Consider the following 9891-nt stretch of genomic DNA (forward strand, 5'->3'; position numbering starts at 1 on the left):
AGCTTCTTCAAAAACCTTAGTCTCATTTGGTTAGATGGTTGTGTTCCAATTCATGTAAGAGCGTAGTAAATCGCATGTTGTTTAAAGCGACATGGCCCGATTTATGCTAGTGCATGCTTTGGTGCGTGACCCAATGTCTAATTCGATAAGACTAAGCGAAATCACGCATTACGAGGAGTGATCCAAGGCCGTGAGTCATGTAAGCCGTGGGCCACCCCTTTGTGCACGTTTTCGTAGGCCGAATGGCTATGTGTCGTGTACGGTGTCGTATGTAGCAATTGTATTTAGATCGAGTTGTATCTCTAATTTCTCGTTGTGTCGGCATGAAATGCCTGGGTTGTAATAGGGTAGATCCCAATGGCTCCCCCATTCCCCTTAAGCCTTGTTTGTTTCGTTTTTATGTTGTTTAGATCAATCAACCAACATGCTAAAACAACTTTGACAAAGTTAGTTTAGTTGCATCTAAAACGACATAGAAATTGTTGTCACATGTTAGGGTTTTAAAACAATGTTTGGATATCATATATCGTAGTAGCTACGACCTTGTTTGAAATCCGATACTTGACTTAGTAGAGGCCGTTATTGACGGGCGGGGTTAGGTGTCCTTATGGGCTTCCTAACACGTACCTTCACCCCTTACTCAAGATCTATGGTTTGTGGATCCGTCTAAATACCATTGGATTACGAGAGTCATTCAAATCGAGTGATATAGGGTACAAGTCTTTATCTTTAATCACTCATAGTCGATTGGCTTTATGCTTTTCGACGAAAGGTTTAAAGTTGACTTGAACGGTTCCAAGTTCCCAAAAAACTTGGTGGCGACTATAATTTGTCTTAATTCGATTCGAAAGAACCTCGAGTCGATTATGCCTAGTGTGGATCCCGCGGACGCAGTTCCCGAGGGCCTTGTCCACAGTTTGGCGACTCCGCTGGGAAAAAGAGGACTAGTTACACTTTGTTTCTAGGGTCTTTTCCTCCGAGGTGAAACTTGAAAAGAAAGTATTGGAAAGTAAAACATTACTCGTAGTGCTACGATTCATGCATAAACCCTTAAGGACTTTCCCGGGCCGTCCCAGCGTTTCTTTGTGATGCGTGGGGGCCTGGGGGGCGACGTCCCACTATGCCAGGAACTTGCACATTGCTTGCTTCCGCTCCGCCTCGTCGTGGTTCTTGATGGTGGGGATGCTCTTCTAGGTACTCTACCTAAAGGCCCTTGCTCTATAAGACCCAAAAAGGATGGAGGGCATAAACCTTCTTGTAGAAGACTTGCCGAGACTTAGAGATGTCTAGGAGCATACATCCTTATAACATGAGAATGACAATGTGCGAAATGATTTTCCCGAGTCTTTTCAAAATTTTCCGTATCAATTTCAAAACCGAACTTTTGAACGACTTACTTTCAAAATAGCATGGTTTTAAAACGCGGAATGCTGCCCAAGTAGGACTAGATTTTTCGGCCCAAAATAAGCTTTTATAGCCGGCATGCTGCCCATTTCAAATCTCATTTTCAAATCGATTATTCGTTTTTTTTTTCAAATTCAATCCAAAATATTTCTCGAACCTTAACCAAGCATGAAATGCGTCGAGTCGTGTCCGGGTCCTGGCCATGTTTGGCTAGGCGTGTTTCGTTCTAAGAGTCTAGAACACGGCCTTGTTGGGTCACCCAAGCTCACCTCTTGGGCTTCGAGTCTTGTGGGTCGACCATTTGGTCTAGGATAGTCCACATAAACGTCCAAGCTAGGCCATTTAGGGCATTTCACTTAAACCTATGGACTATGTTAGTCCAATCACGGTTTTAGTCACACCGAGTCCAGTTTAGAATCGAGTTATGATGGTTTGAGTCGTGTCTTTTTGTCGAGTCCAAAACAAATCGAGGTCTAAATCCAACCGTGTGTCGAACCTTTTGGTTAATCAGTCTCAGGTCGAGTCTTTGTTTGAGTCAAGTTGGTGTCGTGTCCTTAAGTGTGCAGGGGCTCTTACATTCGAATATTGACTCAGTTCGAGGTTTTTTTTGTAGAAAGGCCACCAAAAACCCGACGTCAAGCAATGGAAGATGCTGTTAACAAACTCACTGAGGCTGTGAACCTCATGAGGGCTAGAATGGATGTAATCGAATCCAAGCTGGGTGAAGATTCCTCTCCATCTACCCCACCTCTGATTGATCTGGAGAAATGGTTCAAGTTCATTGAAGGCCGTCTGAAACTCTCCCAGGGGAAGAACATCCACTACGAAAATGCTAGAGCCTATGCCCCAGTTCAGGATAAGGTGCCCACAAACATGGTACTCACAGATATCCCAAAGTTTAAGGGCACAGAAGATCCAGTCCACCATGTTAAGGCCTATAAGAGGTACTTAGCACTGAAGGGAGTACCTGCTGACATGCTCTCTGAAATTTTCGCGCAATCTCTGGATGAACACCCGAAGGCGTGGTTCTACAATCTGGACCTTAAGAACTTCCCCACTTTCGAAGATATTACAGTGGATTTCTGCAAGCACTATGCTGATAATGTTGAGATTCAAACCAACATAAGAACGTTGGAGGTCATGACACAAAAAGAAAAAGAAGGCTTTACTGAATTCCTTGCAAGATGGCGCGCTGAAAGCGTGAAACTAGCCAAGAAGCCTGATGAAGTTGAAATGGTAGATAAGTTCGTAAAGAACCTACGACCTGTTTACCGTAATGCTCTGAAATATCAGAATTTTGGTTCTTTCAAAGAATTGATAAGAATCGGGATAAAGGTAGAAGATGACAACCGAATGGCAGAAGCTGAGAAGCCAAAAGGATACCAAGGGGCCTCGTCATCTAAAGCAAAAGCACCAGCAACGTCCCACTTTGTTGAAACTGTTAATCTCTTAGATGGACAGTCAAAAAGGCCTCCGCGCCAAGCTCCAAGGGTATTCACCGATATTGGGTGCACTTATACATACGCTCTCCAAAGGCTCATAGCCTAAGGAAAGCTGAAGCCTATTGGTCCAACTCCGGACCCACCCGCTGAGCAACAAGGTAAATGGTATAAACCAAATGCCTATTGTGCCTTTCATCAAGGGAAAGGCCATGATACTGAAAGGTGCTATCGACAGAAGCACGAAATCCAAGACATGATTGAGAATGGAACACTCCCGATCCCAACTGTTAAACCCAACAACATCACCAATCCATTTGGCGATCACGCCAACTTTGTTTCTGTCGAAGACAGTGCCGACTATTCCCATCTTATCCGCCCATGTCACTGGAAAGGAGTGTTTATCGGGAAAATATTTGTGGATTGCTCTGAATTCTTGCCAAACCCGAAGAATGAAATTCAAGTCGGGAGTCTTGCTCTAGAATGTACTCCTCTAATTAACGAAGTTAATAAAAGACAATTCGATTCACCAACCTTCATCACTGGCGTAGATCCTCAGAGGACTACCTCGGGATGGAGGCAGACCATCAAAGGGATCAAGGACCAGAGCCGAGCATCTAAGCTGACAGCTGAACAAGAGCAAGCTCAAGACCAGATTTGAAAATTATGAGTCGGGATTTGTTTTCTTATCTTAGTCGAGTCGAGTCTAGGACTTTTTTTTCTTGAATTTGAGTCGTTTTTTCCGCGATGACCTAGGGTGTGTCCTAGGAGTCGTTCCTTCGAGTCTGTTAAGCATTTGTCATTCCAATAAAAGTTGCAGTTTCGTTTCCAAATATGTTTTGTTTCCAATCCTCGATCACATTCAAAACATGATAAAATGCACAACACACTCAAAGGCATCCCTGGATAGACATATGTCCTGTTTCAAAATCTAAGGTACACTAGGATCCCGTGTTTGATTCCTTTACCTATTCCATGTCTGGTGGTAGAAAACCTCCATCTGAACCAATGTTTATGACAAGCTTTTAGATGATTCTATAACAAACCCGGACTAGCTCCTTGTTTCCCCTATCGATGACGGAAGGCAAGCCTTTTCCCCATAGAATTATCCCCTCTCAAAGAGAGAAGAGATCAACCCGTTCTAAGAAGGAATTGTTAGTTCTAACCCAATTTAGTTGGCAAAGCCCAGTTTTCAAGGTGTATCCATTTGTGACTAAAAGAATGAATAGAAGACCATTTTCAAAGAGAGAAGAAAAAAAAAAAAGAATGAAAAGATGAGAAAAAAAGAAGGGACGAAAAAAAAGGAAAAAAAAAAAAAAGAGAGAGAAAAAAGAAAAAAGGAAAAAAAAAAAAAAAAAGAGAGAAGAAAAAGAAAAAGGGAAAAATAAAAATGTCGAAGTTACGGAAGCGAGTTGTCGCCGATGTCGAAGTTACAAAAGTGAGTGCTCAAAGATGTCAATGTTACGGAAGCGACTAGTCGAAGATGTCGAAATAACAGAAATGTTTGGTCGAGAATGTCAAAATTGCAGAAGTCAGAAGGCGATGTCGAAGTTACAGACGCCTTTAATCAGTGTGCAAAGCGGAAGCCGAGTACCATAAGGCTCGTGGTTGAATGTCGAAGTTACAAAAGCCAAGAGTCGATATGTGAAGCAGAAATCGAGTACCAAAACACTCGTAGTAAAAGTTCAGAAGGCGAAGCCAAAATAGTAAGTTAGTGCCATTTGTAGCCTTTCTACCCCTAAGTCCTTCTCGAGATAGTTGCAAGGGAATAGTCAGAGATTTTGAGGATTCATATAGCTTGTTTCATTACACCCAAGCCGTTAGGGTCCAGACATGGAAATTTGAACCCACATCATTTTCCAACCCATTTGCACTCGTGGTTCATCAAACCCGAGACACCCATTCCAACCACATCAGCAGCCATAGCCCTTGGCCTTAGCACCACAAAACAAACCTTCAGAATGATGGTCAACCATTCCAACTTTTTATTACCAAGCTCCACATCCCAAAGGATCCAAGCCTTTTACACCTAACCCTAGACACGGGATACAACGGTACCTTACAGGCTAGAATGGGATAAGACATGATACCTTAGGTGAAACCTTTGAGTGTGTACACATAATCAAAATTCCATGTTTATGCACCTTGATCGAACTACGTCGGATTTGATTTCGCTCCACGCGAATACGTAGGCAGTCCTTCAGAATAAGGGATTCAATCCACTCATCAACCAAGTTGTCATCTTGTAAGTTTATTACGGGTCTTAACCACGTCCAAATGAAGCCACCATTGTTTGAGTCGTTCTTAGCACTCGATGTAGGCTAGGATAAGGATATAGGTTCAGATGAATAGTATCAAGTCTCAGAATGAGCTTTTCTAATGGTTTAGGCAAAGATGCTGAGTCATATAGATGTGGGTTTGTGTTGGGAACAGAAAATATGAAAAGCCCGCTGAAAAGAAAGAAAGCGGTGGCAAGAAATGATGAATACTCGCTGAAAAGAAAGGAGGCGAGGAGAAGAGTGACAGAATGTTCCCAACAAGAGTGATGTGTGATGTCTAAGTGTTCTCATAAAATCAATCGGTGTTTAGTGTCTGGGCGAAGCCAACGTTGTTGCTCCGTGAGTTTAATTCACCCTGTCAATGCCAAGTGATCTTGATTCCCATGTGCCCTCGGGAGCACGCCCATGCCATATGATATCTCCGTCCCAAGTCCGACGACCTTGTGATTCCCATTTGCCATCTTTTGGCGCCGGAACGGCCAATTTACATTTCTACCCCCAACAAGTCAATAATTGAATTAAAAGCCGTGCACACTTACGGTTTTATTTTCCGTTTTTGTTTTACGGTAGCGGGCTACGTGATGCGTGTCTATAATATGATGTTTTACATCTTTATTTCCACGCATTTTATGTCCATTATTTGTAGTTTATTCTACTATTTGCCCCTTTTCGTCGACTTCCGCCCTTTCTGGTAATATTGCAGATTATTGCGGGATTGAGCAGAAAATGAACCAAATCTTGACTCCGAAAGCTAAGCTTAGGAAGGACATGAATATTTGACTCGGACTTGAAGTTTAGAATGCATTTCAAGGCCTGAAGATAGCAAAGCATGGGTGCGTACGAGTTTAACAAGCAAAGAAATGCTTCTCGACATTTCAGGCTGCTTCAGATGGCTATATGTCGAGTTCTAGAGCAGATAATCGAGTGATTCCAACTTGAGGTGAAAGCTTATCCTCTTAGCTTTCCAACGCCGCGTAGAACGTCTGATTTGACCAAGTAACAAAGAAATGGCAGCTCTTTTAAGATCGTTGGGCGCTGCAGAATTCGTCAGAATGCACTACTGTACAGCACCCTTGGTCGATCGACTGACCTACTTGGTCGATCGACCAGAGCGCGAATTCCAGAAGCTACTGCTCAGGTATGCGCAGTCGATCGACTGGGTCTTGTGGTCGATCGACCAGTTTATGCTGCAGCGAGATTTGTTTGCGCGAGACTTAGTGATTAGTCTTGTCTTTTATTAATTTAGGAAATAATAATATCTCTTATTATATATAAGAGAGACTACTAAGACCTAAAAAGATTATCATACCTTTACTCAGTTTTTATGTTTTGTTTTGGAGGCTGCTTGAAACGGCTCTTCGTTGCTTCTTCTTCTTCCAATTTTATTTGTAATTTCTACTCTTAATCTTTCAATAATTACTCTTTTGCTTTCTTGTTTTATTGTTGTTATTAGTTATTGCTTTTAGTTAATTAGTTTTATGTCTTTTTATTTATTCAATTCAATTCAATTGCTATGTCTTCTTATTTAGTTATTTCGCAATTTATTGTTATTTCAATTATCAATATGAGTAGCTAGATTTCCTTCGCTAGGATGTGAGGGGATCTATGGTGTAGACGGCTTAGGATGTTGTAGGATTGTTTAGGTCGGTAATTTCCTTATCATAGTTTATTAATTTGCATCGTTTAATGAGGAGACCAAAAGGAGAATTGTTAATTGATTTGGGAATTCTAGACCTAGATCGTGAGATTGGAATAGAATAGACCTAAAACTATGATAATTAGTCTACCCTTGAGACCGAAAGGCAGTAGGAGTTTCTTGAGACCGAAAGGAGATAGAATTTTTAGACTTAGTTGCACTGACCAGAACGAAAGTTAGTTAGTGTGATTTAGGGAGGGAATTCAGACCGAAAGGGTGTTTCCTGTTGACAGTGGACCGAGAGGACTCGTCATTTACCCGAATACCGTACTCATATCAGACCTACTTTAGATTAATGCCGTCGAAACTGTAGTGAACCGATCATCCTAGCTATTTCTCTATTATTGTTTTCATCTTTTTACAGCATTTTATTTCACTTGCAACTTAGTTTCAAACCAAATCAAAACCCCCCAATTAATTGTTACTTTTATAGACTGAAAAATAGCAAACAAAATCAACCTTGTCTCTCTGTGGTTCGACCCTTACTATCACTAGCTATAGTTTTAGTTTGGAATTATAAATTAAATTTTGGTACTAAACGACGGTATCAAATTTTGGCGCCGTTGCCGGGGAGACGGTGTAATTCTGTTTGCTTTATTTTTAGTTTATTTTTCTTGTCTCGAGGAACTTTGGTTCCTTGAGGCCGTTTGCTTACCTTTGCTTCTAGTTTTGCTTTTGCACAGTTAGAAGACAGGTTTTTGAGAGGAAGACTTGAGTACTCTCACTTTGGCAATTATGGCTACAATATATGATAATCTTCAGCCAAAGGAACACCACCTTCCAATGGGGCGCCAGTTACCTACCCCTACTACCGATAACTTCGAGTTTCGTTCCTCTTACATCGATCTAGTGGAGCGAAATCAGTTTGCGGGTCTACCAGAGAAGGACCCCTTGAAGCATATGGAAACTTTCACAGACTACTGCTGTTCCATACCTATACCGGATGGGGTAACTCAAGATGAAGTAAAGGGGTTTATGTTCTTGTACTCATTGAAGGATTCAGCGCGAGATTGGTACCGCTACCTTGACAGGGTAGCAGCTGGAGTCACGGACTGGACATCTCTAGCATTAGCCTTCTACAAGAAGTACTTCCCACTTTCAAAGACTGACGCCTTGAGAGGTAAAATCACGAGTTTTCAGGAAGGAGCCGATGAATATTTTTGTGAAGCATGGGGACGTTTCAAAAGTTTGGTCCGAGCTGTCCCTCACCATGGTTTCCAGCAATGGTATCTCTGCAACCTATTTTATAATGCTTTATATGATGATCACAAGGTCATCTTGGATGCAGCTGCGAATGGTAGGTTCCAAAATAACACCGGTCAAAGTAAAGGTTGGAACACTATTGAGGAGATGGCAGTCCATAGAGCTGAGTTTGGAAGTTCACGTGGGAAGTCACGAAAGCAAAATGATGAAATGAGTGCCGTTGTGACACTTATTACTTCTATTACTGCCCGTCTCGAGAAGCTCGAGATTTCTGAAGCTTCCAAGAAGAAAGTTGAAATACCCGTTCAAAACTCAGATGAGATCGAGAAGTTAAGAGAAATGGTCCAACTCCTTTTGGTTCAAGTGGCGAATATGGAAGCAGCCGGGGTTGAGTCTTCAAGGAATTTTGTGAAGCAATTGGAGAGTATAGAGGCTAAGCAAGCCGCTAATTCTTCAAGCAAATGCGAAGGGCCGATTGAAACGTTAAATGCCATTAATCTCAGGAGCGGCCTCTCTTATGAAAGTCCCAACAAGCCAAAGGAAGACTCGGGAAATGATGAAGAAGCTCGTTTATATTCTGATGCAAAAAGGAGCTCAATTGCCAGTACTTCTGGTCGATCGACCAATCTTGTCAGTCGATCGAATGAAGCGTCAGATAAAATAGTTTCTGGTCAGAAACTATTCTTACCCAGCACATCCAGTCGATCGACCAACATTCTCAGTCGATCGACTGAGACACCTGACAAAGTCAATTCCGGACAGGAACTGTTCACGCCCAGTTTAAGTGGTCGATCGACCACTCATATCAGTCGATCGATTGGTACTCCAGAGCCGGATGCAAATCCGTCAACTAGTTTGCATGATTCGTCACTCATTGATGATTTGACGGGGGTTTTAAACCTACGAAAGCCGAAGGTTACTGATCCTACGGCCAGTGTTCCAGTCCCGTATCCGGAGCGTTTAAAGAATGCAAAGTTGGAGCGTCAGTTCGACAAATTTTTTGAGATCGTCAAGGGCCTTGAGGTAACTGTTCCTTTCACTGATTTAATTACCCAAGTACCGTCTTATATGAAGTTTATGAAAGATATTCTATCCCGTAGACGACATATAGAGGATCATCATGTGGTAGCTTTCACTGCGACGGGCACTGCACATCTTCAAAATAAGCTGCCAAATAAAAATTTTGACCCGGGTAGTTTTTCTATATCTTGCTGTATAGGGACCCGTATAGTTGATAATGTCCTATGTGATACAGGGGCTAGCGTCAGTGTTATGCCGTTGTCTCTTGCTAGGAGACTTGGCTTCACTAAATTTCGTATTACTGATATTACCGTGCAGATGGCCGACCGTACCCAATCACGGCCAATAGGTATTTTAGAGGACATACCTGTGCAGATAGGGAAATTCTTTATTCCCGTTGACTTTTTGGTTTTGGATATTCCCGAAGACCGACACACTCCTATCATTTTAGGACGACCATTCCTGCGCACTGTTGGTGCAGTGATAAATTTCGGGGATAGGACCATGACTGTGCAGGTAGGGGATGAAAATTTGACCCTTTACCAGACCGGCGTTCATAAGGCACTGATGCAAGTCCAACCTTGTGATGCCATATCCTCTATAGATCCTATTACGGATCCTCCTAGTGCTATTACTGAGTTATATTCTGCTGTACTGACACCTCCGCCCCAGCTTGGGAGCAAATTGGAGGACCATGCTGTTAATTCTGTTGCTGCAGGTCATGGCAGAGAGGGCATAGGAGATCCGGGTGATACTAGTGAGACGGAATTCGAGCAAGCTGCTGAGAGAGAGAGGCCGGGCAAAGTGAAGAAGCGTGTCATTGATTTTGCGACACCAGATATCCTTCCTT

At 42.4% G+C, this 9891-nt stretch overlaps 1 non-coding gene across 1 annotated transcript; it reads right to left on the reverse strand.

Annotated features, from left to right (window-relative positions):
• Positions 1 to 7928: 7928 nt before the first annotated feature.
• LOC141616043 (small nucleolar RNA R71) lies at positions 7929 to 8035 on the reverse strand. The gene has a single exon (XR_012530421.1). It is a non-coding gene; the product is annotated as a small nucleolar RNA R71 (small nucleolar RNA).
• Between the last annotated feature and the right edge of the window lie 1856 nt (positions 8036 to 9891).

The sequence above is a fragment of the Silene latifolia genome, chromosome 11 (assembly GCF_048544455.1).
Source record: "Silene latifolia isolate original U9 population chromosome 11, ASM4854445v1, whole genome shotgun sequence".
NCBI classification, from domain to species: Eukaryota; Viridiplantae; Streptophyta; class Magnoliopsida; order Caryophyllales; family Caryophyllaceae; genus Silene; species Silene latifolia.